The sequence below is a fragment of the Octopus bimaculoides genome, chromosome 2, assembly GCF_046866305.1.
Source record: "Octopus bimaculoides isolate indiv1 chromosome 2, ASM4686630v1, whole genome shotgun sequence".
NCBI lineage: Eukaryota > Metazoa > Mollusca > Cephalopoda > Octopoda > Octopodidae > Octopus > Octopus bimaculoides.
This window is the reverse complement of record NC_142929.1, coordinates 66,937,573-66,950,072: the sequence shown is the minus strand read 5'-3', so window position 1 is coordinate 66,950,072 and position 12,500 is coordinate 66,937,573. Positions and strand designations below refer to the sequence as shown.

General features: G+C 36.8%; 1 long non-coding RNA gene across 1 annotated transcript in view; it reads left to right on the top strand.

Moving 5' to 3' along the window:
• LOC149137098 (uncharacterized) overlaps positions 1 to 12,500 on the top strand; it is a 62,358-nt gene that overhangs the window by 32,815 nt on the left and 17,043 nt on the right. Inside the window, exon 2 of the long non-coding RNA XR_016240465.1 lies at positions 3,129 to 3,339. This is a non-coding gene — a long non-coding RNA (uncharacterized LOC149137098). The remainder of the gene's footprint in view (positions 1 to 3,128; positions 3,340 to 12,500) is intronic.

Here is a 12,500-nt window from a genome sequence, read left to right as displayed (position 1 = left end):
GCGCGTGTGTGCATGTATGTATGTATGTATGTATGTAGAGGAGGGAGGGAGGGGAGGGTAAGTAGGAAGGGAGGGAAAAGTTGCCCAAAAGCGATTCCACGTTAGAATGTTGACAGTATTCTTTTCTACTCTAGGCACAAGGCCCGAAATTTTGGGGGAGGGGGCCAGTCGATAAGATCGACCCCAGTACGCAACTGGCACTTAATTTATTGATTCCGAAAGAATGAAAGGCAAAGTCGAACTCAGAACGTAAAGACAGATGAAATACCGCTAACGATTCAACCCAGCTCACCGCCTTTAGAATGTTGACATTATTGACATGAGGAATATACAGTTGGTTTCCCCAATAATTCCTTATATGGTCAACTGTCGACAATTCTACGGTATTTTTGGTATATTACCAATGAATACAATCAGTTCTTTGAGATTGACAAATACGGTTTTTTCTTTAGCAAAACCTTAACGTTTCTCACCCGTGTTTGTAGACAAGCTTATGTTTGTTTCCCTTCGGTTGTCAGTGGGTTGTGCGTTGTATTTTAAAAACTAAGTCTCTCTCTGACGTTAATTGCTTTGTGCGTTGTATGTTGTATGTTGTTTTATTTTTTTTATATTTTTATTATTTTTTTTCCTCTTTTCCCTTCTCTACTGTGATGTGTAACTGGTGTTCATAATGTATATTTTTATCCTTATTTAGCGGAGGTGTTATTGTGTTATAATATCGCCTTCTTGCTGATAATTCACTTCCACTCTCATTGATATTCTAAAATATATACAAGAATCCCTCGTTTTACGGAAGTAATGCGGTCTTGAAAATCGGCCGTAACGCGAAATTCTATAACGCGAAACTAATTTTCCTATTGATTTTTTTATTATCAAATGGGATTGAGCTTTTCTACAGACATTTTCGAGGTGGGGGAGCATCATAAGAAAATGACAGAGAACAAATAACACGATCCCATTTATACATGAAGATAACTGTTCCTAAACATACATGGTACAATATAGATACAAAAAAAAACACACACGCAAAAAACATTTCAAGAGGAATAATTTAGGGAATTAATAAGAATCGTAATATCATAAGAGTACGGTCTTAACACAAAAGAAGTTGTTTACTCTGTAAGGGGTGGTGGTGGAATGAGCATTACTAGGAGGATGAGGGACAATATTTAGCATCTTATAGTTCATTATCACCAACATCAGTTTGATAGGTGAAGAACTTATCCAAAGTTGTTTGTTGTTTATTACGTATTATCTCTTTGTATAGCTCAGTATAGGAACTAAGCTCATTATAAACTCCTCTCGAAATTTTTGTTATGTTCCCAATTAGAATCGTTATCAGCAAAACTCTGTAGACCTTCCTCTATAAGTGCCAATCATTTAGCGATAATTTTTTGCTGTCAATTTAAATGGTGTGGATGGAACTTCCATTGTCCCATCTGTATTCTCAACTTGTTCTTTTTTTCTAACAGCATCAGCTCCTTGTTAGATAAACGTTTCTCCTGGGACACTAGCAACTCAGTCACATCATCTTCTATGACTTCTTCAAATTCTACATCCTTTGCAAGCATCACGATATCTTTCCGAATTTGATGTAGACTCTCTGCTTGAGGAAAGCAGTCTGGCCATATACTTTTCATCCCATGACTCAGTTATATTATCCACAGCATCTATTATGTTGAATTTCTTCCAGAAATCTCTAATAGGCAATTGCTTACATAAGTTGTTTGAAAGTGTTCTCGTATAACATGCTTTGAGGTTGGTTATCATACTTAATCATTCGGCAGGGAAAGAAGTATTCTTGGGTATATATTCTACTCTCACATTATCAGAAAGGTTATCTAAATTCGCTGGGCGGCTCGGTTCATTGTCTAAAAGAAGCAATTCTCTGTTGGAAATATTATGTCTGGTACCGTACCTTTCTACCATAAGCGGTAGAGTAAACTTTGTGTAACCCTTGAAAGTTCGTAGATTTTCGGAACGATACATATGTAGGGGCTTTAATTTCATCAACGGCATATTGGTGTCAATTTTTCTTGACAAATAAAAGTTCAAGTAGGCATCCACTTCCAGAAAAGTGCAGTCTCATCGACATTGTATATTTGCTTTGGTGTGTAGCTCCCTTCAGCAATCATTTTCTTCAACTGCCCGGGATAATTAGTAGCAGCCTCAATATTAGCGCTCGCAGTTTCACCAGTCATTTTTATGTTGTGCAAATTTATGCGCTTCTCAAACCTTTCAAACTAGCGAAAATTGAGTTTTCATTAGAAATTTCACCCTCCTTTTTCAGCAAATTGTCATATAAACTTTTTTTCACATTTGAATTACCATTACGCACATTACACCGATTCTGATCCTTACACTCGAGAGCTGTACCATTTTAAGCACTGCAGTAGATCTAGAGAAAATTAAAGTCCGAACAATTAACAGAGTAGCTTCTTGATAGCTTGACATAATTTTCTGTTATCACGTATTGTTGCCAATGCAGACGTGGCAAACTTAGTTTTACTTCCGCCATCAAGTCTTTTTAAAACATCAAGTTTAATATCCAGTGTAATCCCTTTACGGTTCCTTTTCGCACTACTACATTCAGGCCTACTTGATAGCTTCTTTCTAGGCAAATCCACCAGCAGCGGCGATAAATTATCCACAACAAATATGTAACAAAAAATATATATAATAATAACCCAGGAAAGATTTGCTTTATGAGTGCAGAAAATTGTCTTATTCCTGCGGATATTATAATGAAAATGAGATGAAAATATGAAAGACTGACGAAGAAAAAGTACTATATGATTACAATTAGCTGAAGGGTCACCAGATTTTATAGGCAATTCGCCCCTTGCACTTCTGACTTAGGACATAACTACACACACACACACACCCTTATGCACACACATGGTAATATCAATTCCCAAGTCATTCAAGAACACTTACATGAAATCATTCAAAACTTAAGCAGTAATTTTTTTCATCAGGAATCAAACCTAAAAACTATCATAGAATTATATTTTGATATTTATTGTAAGATCTAACAAACACATTCATGCTTTCCCAAGCAATACCAGTTGTCGCATCCAAAATCAATGAGAACTGATTATACTTATGTCTTCAATTTCTTCTTTCAGAAAAAATGGAGCAATGATATCGTTTATAAGTGCTATAAACTTTGAAACTGCATTTTGTTCTATGCAGTTTCAAACCAAATGCAAGTGGTGATGAAAGAATTCCTCCAAGTTCTCCAGAGTAATCAACACCACGAATATTTGCTAACAAGCTATAAACGCTGCTAACTCTTGTCCTAATATTGCTGTTTTGCAACTGGAAATAACTATGAAGGTTTGTTACGAATATTAGTTTAATACAGTATTTTCTTTTTCCTTTTTTTTTTATGCTTACGTTTAGCGGAAGAAGCAAGCTTTGCTAAATCGGTTTTGTGAACTCGTATTTCAGTATTGCATATTTTACATAAATCTTCATTGCTATCAGGTTTTACTTCTCTCACCCAAGTTGACAATTGTGAGACTATCTGCAAAAACTTTTGGAACATTGTACAGTTTTTTTTTGTTTTTTTTTTTACTAAATATTCATTGAATAAATGGATATAGTTTTTGAATAATCGAAGTTCATTAAAATACGTAGTGTACTCAGACTTTCACCATGTGACTGAATAACTTGGTAAAGAGACCCGGTTCTCTTTATTATACCAGGGAGCCTCAACGTGATCGTTCAGCATGTTAGAAATAGCAGCTGAATATCTCACTTCTAAAAAGACATTGTTCTTCGCCATTGTGATGGACGTGTGTAAGATGTTTAAAACTATCTTCAAGTGCCAGGGTCGATGTACTCGACTAACCAGAAGCCTAGTGCTGTCTTAAGGCATGCGCACACTTGGCAGTTGCCCGGTGGCCTCACTAGTCTAGGGGTCTAATTATGATCTATATTTGCTGCGGCTTGCTGTCAGTTAGTAAATACTAGAGGGCTCAGTACATTGATTTACCCAGAGGCTTATAGTACTGCATAGATGACCCTGTCCACAACCCTCAAAATTGCTGGTATTGTGTCTAAATTAGAAACATTTCTATTAAGAAATTTGTTTGCCTCTCTTCAATCCTTACAGACTCCAGCCCTTTATGAGAAACGTTCCATTTGTATACACAATCATATACAACGTTAAAATTCGCTTTTCCTCACTGCACGCCAATATAATCCATTTAACAAAAAACCCTAACTCTAACTACACCTTGTCTTCCGTTATAATTCCATTCGTATCTAAGATAGATGTCTTCTAACAATATAAACTGACCCCTGATATTTGACTGTTAGTTTATTTTACAACTTCAGAAGAATGAACGTTGATCTTGACAGGATTTGAACTCAAAACATAAATAATACCGCAAAATATTTTGACAGACGCTCCACCAGTTCTGCTCCAAGCTCCCCAAAACCACCACCACCACCACCACCACCACCACCATCACTTTTTTTGTTTTTTTTGCTGACTTTTTATTCCTCTTTTCCACTCACAGAGTACTCTCTTCATCTTCTGGCAATTGTTATTTAACCCAGGTCAACCTTTAGACGATCTGTGATCGAAATCAACGACATTAATGTGAGGATTATTCCGCCATTTTTTTCAGACAGTGCATCTTAGTACTCCATTATGCAATATAGCCTTCCATTTTTTTTTTCAAGCTGGTGGCATGAGATTTGCTGAGGATATTGCTGTTATTTCTGCCACGACCATGTAGAGACCCCTTGTTGGCTCGATTCCCTTCTAAAGATTTACTTTGGCATGTTGTTATCGACTAGAATAACTGCATCATTCCAAGGCGTATATAACTACGAGAGAGAGACTCTCAGAATCAAAACATTTTGGGAAGATCCTGTGTAAGACACGAAGATGAAAACACTAAGGAAGGACATAGATTGCGTTTGGATCTGATGAGTTCGCTTGAATTCTTAGAATGCATGCACACACACAGACCCAGACCCAGAGTCACATTCACGCGCGCGCTAAATATGTGTGCGTGTCTAAATGTGTGTATATGTCTCTGTGTGTGTTTAAACATTCATAGTTTTTTCTACCTCACTCTCTTTGCCACTCTCTCAACTTCCTTTCTCTCTTATACACACATACAAATATAGTACTAGTATGTATGAGCGTACAAATTCATTTGCAGGAATTATAGTTAGGTTTCACCACTCACCCACCCACCGTATGTTTGTGTGTGTGTGTGTGTGAGAGAGAGAGAGGGGAGAGAGAGAGAGAGGAAGAGAGAGAGAGGAAGAGAGAGAGAGAGAAGTTACATACATACTTATATTAGGCTAAGTAAACAAATGTAACATTGAGATATTTTTCTTTTTTCTACTCTATCTTTCTCTTCCAAAATTATTCACCACTTAAAAGTATTTACCAACCCACATACTTAACACCATTTATCTATCTATCTATCTATCTATCTATCTATCTATCTATCTATCTATCTACCTACCTACCTATCTATCTATCTATCTATCTATCTATCTATCTATCTATCTATCTATCTATCTATCTCTATCTATCTATCTAGATAGATAGATAGATAGATAGATAGATAGATAGATAGATAGATAGCGGTCAGAATTTTCGACAAGGAGTATTATAATGTTGGATCAAGTGGACTACAAAGCTCATTGAATTGCATATATATTTCCCCCCCCCCCTCTTAGTTGTGTGTGTGCGTGTGTGAGTATGCGCGTGTATATGCGTTAGGAAGCCCAGTTGTGAGAGAAATATATGAATCCAGATACATTAATGCTTTATAAGAAAGAGTGGGACAGTCTTCTGTTCCATGGTTTGTTGACTGCTTCTCGGTGAAGACACCCAGTTTCATTTCCCAATCAATAGCATAAAATATTCAGTTCTTATCTATAGCAATCATAAATTCAACTAACAACATAGTATACAGCGTAGTTTGCACATTAGAAAGGAAACCGAATATATTAAGCATCAAGTGTATTTGTTTACATAGATTTTTAATGAGTAAAAATAAAGTGAGTTAAAATTATACTGATACGGTTCTGATACAGAAGAACCTTCCACTAGAGCCAATTGTGGAACCCACATAAATCCTGATTCACTCGGATTACCAAGTGCAAGTGCTGTCTCCCAATAGTTATTCTTTGACCAACTGGTGCGCGAACAGACTAGATCCCTTCACTCAAGTTATGCTTGCTACTGTTACCCACCGCTTTTTACTAGAGGAAGAGCATCTCCTTCTCCTCATTCGGCTTCGTTTCTAAATAGAACTTCAAGAAGTCGATGATGGTTTACTTGACCGAAGAGGGAAGTGTATATTTTCAGTCTTTTCAGCGCCCACACAACCTCTTTCGCTATAGACACCAATGAGAGGGAAATGCTTGCCCTTCCTGGTAAAAGAAGCGGGGCGAGTGATCTTCACGAGATACTCGGTCGATAGCCTGATCCGTACTACAAACGACAACCTGTTATTTGACATAGGTTCAGCGTTCAGCAATGACCTGGCACTGGACGAGTGAGTGCTGTTAATGGAAGGTCTTAGTGCATGTGCATTGTTTGTTTTTGATTTTGTACACTACACAGTATAGTAGGGTCAGTTGGGCAGCATCTGTGATAAAATCAACACGCTGATGCAATTCACTCTGCCTGAAATTTGGAAACGACATGCTCTACTGCTTGGCATTCGCGCCGGAAGCTCCAATACGAACATTTCAGAGTGTTTGGGTGTCAATCTGAGGACAGTGAAATCTGAGGACATGTACCGAGAATGATAAAAATCAAACATCCAGTCAACATCATGGTGTTTGGAGTGATCACTAGAGATGGCGACGTTATGCCTCAATTCATCTTCCTACACAGCATCAGACTCAATACAAAGGCCTACATCAAGTACCTGGAGGAGGTAGTGCTGCCCTGGGTCAAGAGGGTAGCTGCTGAAATACCCTATGTCTGGCAACAGGACTCTGTATCATGCCACATAAGCTGGAGAACCCAGTCATGGCTGTCAAACAATTTCTGCGACCACATCACCCCTAACATCTGGCCACCTAACTCCCCAGACAGCAACCTCCTTGATTATTATGTGTGGGACACCGTTGAGCGAGAGACCAACAAAACTCCTTGTAACACCAAAGATTAACTGAAGGCAAGTATTATGGCAGCATTCACCAACTTAAATAAGGAGACCGTCCAGAAGAGTTGCAAGAGATTCTGAAGTCGTCTGGAGGTTGTGGTTGAAGCTAATGGCGATTTTATTGAATAAATTTACTCTTTAGTATTTCAAGATATTTTTATGTAATTTTGGTAAATATACCTGTTAAAATGAGACCTCTATGAGGTGGTACGTCTGAGACCCCGACTTTAGTCACATGACGTCCCATGTATAAAGGGATCATTATGTACTGGTCAGAGGAATAGGTTATTGTAGCCATCCTACGCAGTTCCTCTTCATTGCTATAGATAGCTACCACGGTCCCATATTGTTTTCCTCGATACTACGGAAAGCCACACATCCGCCAGGCATTTTTCTCTTTTGTCAGCTGGGGAAGGGTATAGCGGCTTTCTCTCTGCGATTAATGCACTTATAAATTATCGTTCTCTTTTTGGTGGAGATCCTTTCCTCTTCTGGGAGAGCCATGACACCGAGGCGAATGATATCTTTCTGATATTTTTTAACTGCCTCCGCTTACCCCTGTAAGGAATGAGTGGTTTATGTGTTATATTTGCGAAGGAAATGTTTTCCTTCGGATGTGTATTCTCGTTACTGTCTTCGTAAATAGCATTACTGTTGACACTGTTGTAGAAGTCAGCGCTTTTCTTGATGCCGATACTGCTGCTGATAGTTACAATATTATCGTCGTTGTTGCTGCTGGTTTCGTTACTACTATTATTGTTGATGGTGTTGTTGTTGCTGATGTCGCTATTGGTGTTGTTGGAGTTGTCACGAGTCGTGCTGGTGTTAGTGGTCTTGTTTGTCTGTTGGCGATGTTGTTGTTGATGTTGGTGGTAATGGTAGTGGTTGAAATGGTGTTGGTGGTGGCGTTCTCGACTGTAGGTTCTTTGCAACAATTAAAGGGAGTGGCGACCGATACTCTTCGTCGACTACTATGCCTCGGATCGATTGAACACGAGGAAGCAGATACATTTTCTCCTTCACCCACTCCTCTGTGTAGACAAGTACTGGCCATGTTGTGAAAAGGGATAGATTGAAAAATATGTCCGAGAAAGTTCTGTGATTGAAATGGGGTGAAACTTTCAAAAGACACTTGGATACATCCGCTGAACAATAATTACAATTTCAGCGGCCGAAAACGGCAAAAGACAAGTAAAATTAGAGAAAACTCACCAGCGATGATTCGAGCGTGAATTCCACGTGTGAAGCAATAATAATAATAATAATAATAATAATAATAATAATAATAATAATAATAATAATAATAAACAACGAAACGGGCTGATTACTACTTAGCTCAGATACCAGGAAACCCCAAAATGGCTGAAGTTCAAAAGATAGTGCTCATGGGAACTGCCCATATCCTACGTAAAATACTGTCTATGTGATCTCAAATTTTAAAGCAAACACATAATTTTCTTATGGTTTCTTAAACATTCACTTGAACAAAACTGTACAAATCGAAATATATGGTACCCTAGGCATAACACCTACATGAACTTCTAACTTGTTGTCTCTTGAGGTCTCTGGGTGAGACTTGGATCCAACTTGTACAAATGCAAAACAAAAGTCAAACATAAAATAATAATAATAATAATAATAATAATAATAATAATAATAATAATAATAATAATAATAATAATAATAATAATAATAATAATAATAATAATGTAATTATAATAATATTAGTCTATAATATTATAAACATGTAATGAAAAGAAATACAAGTAACTACAGAATATGTGGTGATGGAAAAGAAACAATAAATCATATTGTCTCTGGCTGACAAGTCTTGGCTAAGAAGGAATATATTCACAGATACGACAAGGCTGGGACCTATACACACAGGAAGCTATACCAACATTATGGAATAACAGCAGAAAGAAGATGGTATAGGCACGCTCCAGAAAAGGTCACAGAAAATGAGAAAGCAACCATACTCTGGGATATACCAATACACACAGATAAAGAAATTAAGGCCTATATGCCGGATATAGTTGTCAGAGATCTAACAATTCTGCCAGATCACCGCCTTAATAATAATAATCCTTTCTACTATAGACACAAGGCCTGAAATATGGGAGAGGGGGATAGTCGATTACATCGACCCCAGTACTCAACTGGTACTTAATTTATCGACCTCGAAAGGATGAAAGGCAAAGTCGACGACGGCAGAATTTGAACTCAGAATGTAGCGGCAGACGAAATACTACTAAGCATTTTGCCCGACGTGCTAACAATTCCACCAGATTGCCGCCTTAATGATAATAATAATAATAATAATAATAATAATAACAAAAATAGCAGGACTTACAAATATATATAACATACAGAAAATTGCACTACTGGGTACTGCACACATTCTACGCAAAACACTTTCAATACAGTAAACATAAGAGCACCACAGCAAACCACAGCACATACCCAAGGCGCACAGAGCAGCGCTCGGTAGTGAAGTGAAAGTACGTTATAAAAATAAAACTACTGAATAATAATAATAATAATAATAATAATAATAATAATAATAATAATAATGATGATGATGATGATGATGATGATGATGATGATGATGATGATGATGATGATGATGATGATGATGATGATAATAATAATAATAATAATAATAATAAGCATGAGGAATTACAGTCATAATACCAATTTTACGCATCAGAACACACGTTATACTAAATAAACATAAAGCCTTGAAGCTTTTATAGACATTTACACATACTTTTTCTCTTCAATCCGTCACATTCAACAGAACCTTATCTTTGATGAAATAGGAGTGATTTTTACCCAGAATGTATGGAAAATTGCAGGTTTTTGATCAAAAATAAGAGGGTGACTCTTGCAGGAGATCGACTTTTACACGAGTATATACGGTATTTTCCTGTATGTCATAAACTATGTTAGATGTTCTCTGAATCATAAACTAGTTTAGGAAGTCTATCAGCTGGTTGTTAAGTAACTGCTAAATTGTCTGTGATTCTCATAGGACGATGGAAGAGACTAGATTGTTCAGTTTATCTAGCAGAAAGACGTTTATATTTGTTAATTCGATATTCAAAAATAGTTCGGAGTTCACGCTCGACAAGCGATAGATGTGTGACAGAATACGTTCTTTTTAGTATTTGAGGCTACATTTGTAGATGTCTTACACACACACACACACACACACACACACACACACACACACACACGTACATACAAAGGTTTTCTTATTAATATTCTTGAAGAATCGTCTAAGCAGTTTTTAAATGAATTTGAGTTAAATAAATTCAATCTAAATTATATATCACAATTATGTAACTATATGTCTGATGGTGCTTACCTTCACGAGAAATGAAACAGCTACTATATATATATATATATATATATATATATATATATATATATATATATATATATATATGCATATATATTGATAGGAAGGACAACAAAAGAAAGAAAGAGACCTCGATATTATGTAAATAGAGGAATTTATCTGTCAAAATATGACAGGAATTTTCAATGGCCGGATAACTGAAGAGATGTTGGCGTGGGCTCCCACCCTGGCATCCGAAACTCGGAGTTTTATCATGGCTACTGAATAAGTGTCACATATTTTTACAGATATATATATATATATATATATATATATATATATATATATATATATATATATATATATATACAGACATGACAGAAGTAAATCTGAAATTATACATTCAAGTTATTTATTAATTATTATAATGTGAATATCTAATATTTAGTAGGCATGCCCTTTGCATTTTTCAGTGCAAGGACTCTATTAGGCATGCTACTAATCAGATAACGAATATTCTCTTAACGAATTACATGCAGTGTGTCATGCTGTAATCTCAAAAAAATCTGGATTTGAAGATTCTTTCTTACTCTTTTTTCAAAATGTCCTGTCCATTATGCCTCTAAGGTGTTCAGTAGGATTCATATCTGGTTACTGGCTTGGCTATGGAACCTTTCTAATGCCATTCTCTTTCAACCAATCTTGGGTCTTTTTAGTTGTATGACAAGGAGCTCCAGCTTCCATAAATAGAGTCTTCTTTAATCATTTCACCATTGAAGATTGGAAAGAGTCCTTTCTGCCATATGGACACATATTTATCTAAGTTTATCTTTCCCTTATTCGCCACCAGCTCTGATCGACCATTGCTCCAAATTGCTTCCCGGACCATCACAGAATAGACACTATGTTCATTGTTGGTTGTAACCTTTTCACATCAATTTCCTGATCACAGAGTCTCCAGACCCACACTCGACCATCGAGCAAATCTGGACTCATCAGAAAATATGGCTGTGTCCCAAAATGCTAAAGACTTCTCCACTATCTCACTGGCCTAATCTTTTCTCCGCTTCATATTGGCTGCTTGAAGAAGTGGTTTCCTTCTTACTACTCTGCCATAGTAGCCAAGTTTTTGAAGATACCTGACCGCTGTTCTAGGACTGACATCAACATGTTTTGCTATGTCAGAGGCCTTTCAACAAGGATTATCCTCCACACTTCTCTTAACAAAACGAAAGGTCCTGTCAGAGGGCTCTGGTCGACGTGGTCAAGGTGATGTGGACTCCTTCCCCTCTCAGGTGAATTGCACAATCACTATATTGACTGTAGAATGTGGGATCCCAATGTTTTCTGCTATTTTACGTTGACTAAGTCCACCTTCAGATTGACCCACAATGCGGCCTCTTTGAAATTCGGATAGTTCCAAGGCTTCTTTTGTACGTGGCATGATTAAACAGTCACATATAGAACCTGAAACATAAATATGTTAATTAATAAAAGAAATATAAACCTTTTCAAGTTAAAATAAACATAACACGATGTTTTATGAGATGTCTATTTACTTCTGTCATGTGTGTGTGTGTGTGTGTGTGTGTGTGTGCGTGTATGTGTGTGTGTGTGTGTGTGTGTATGTGTGTGTGTGTGTAAAAGCATATATACTTGTATATATATATATGTATATATACCATACATACATATGTAGTGAAGCAATTATATAATTGTCGAACCATTTTAACCATTTAAGAGCATACACATAAGCGCACGCGCACACACATTCTTTTTCTTTCAATTCATAAGGTGTCAGAAATTTTCATCCGACTTCATTGATCTGGTCATTGACACAATTCTACTGCAACTGTTATGAATTGGTTTCTAGCAAGTTTTAATAGGTCCCAATAAGTTTTTCCTTCCCCTTCCTTTTATATTTTTGTTAATACTTCAGACACAGATCTACGGCATAGTTATTAGTTGACCTTTTGACACGAGCCACTGTTAGTTGCTGCAAG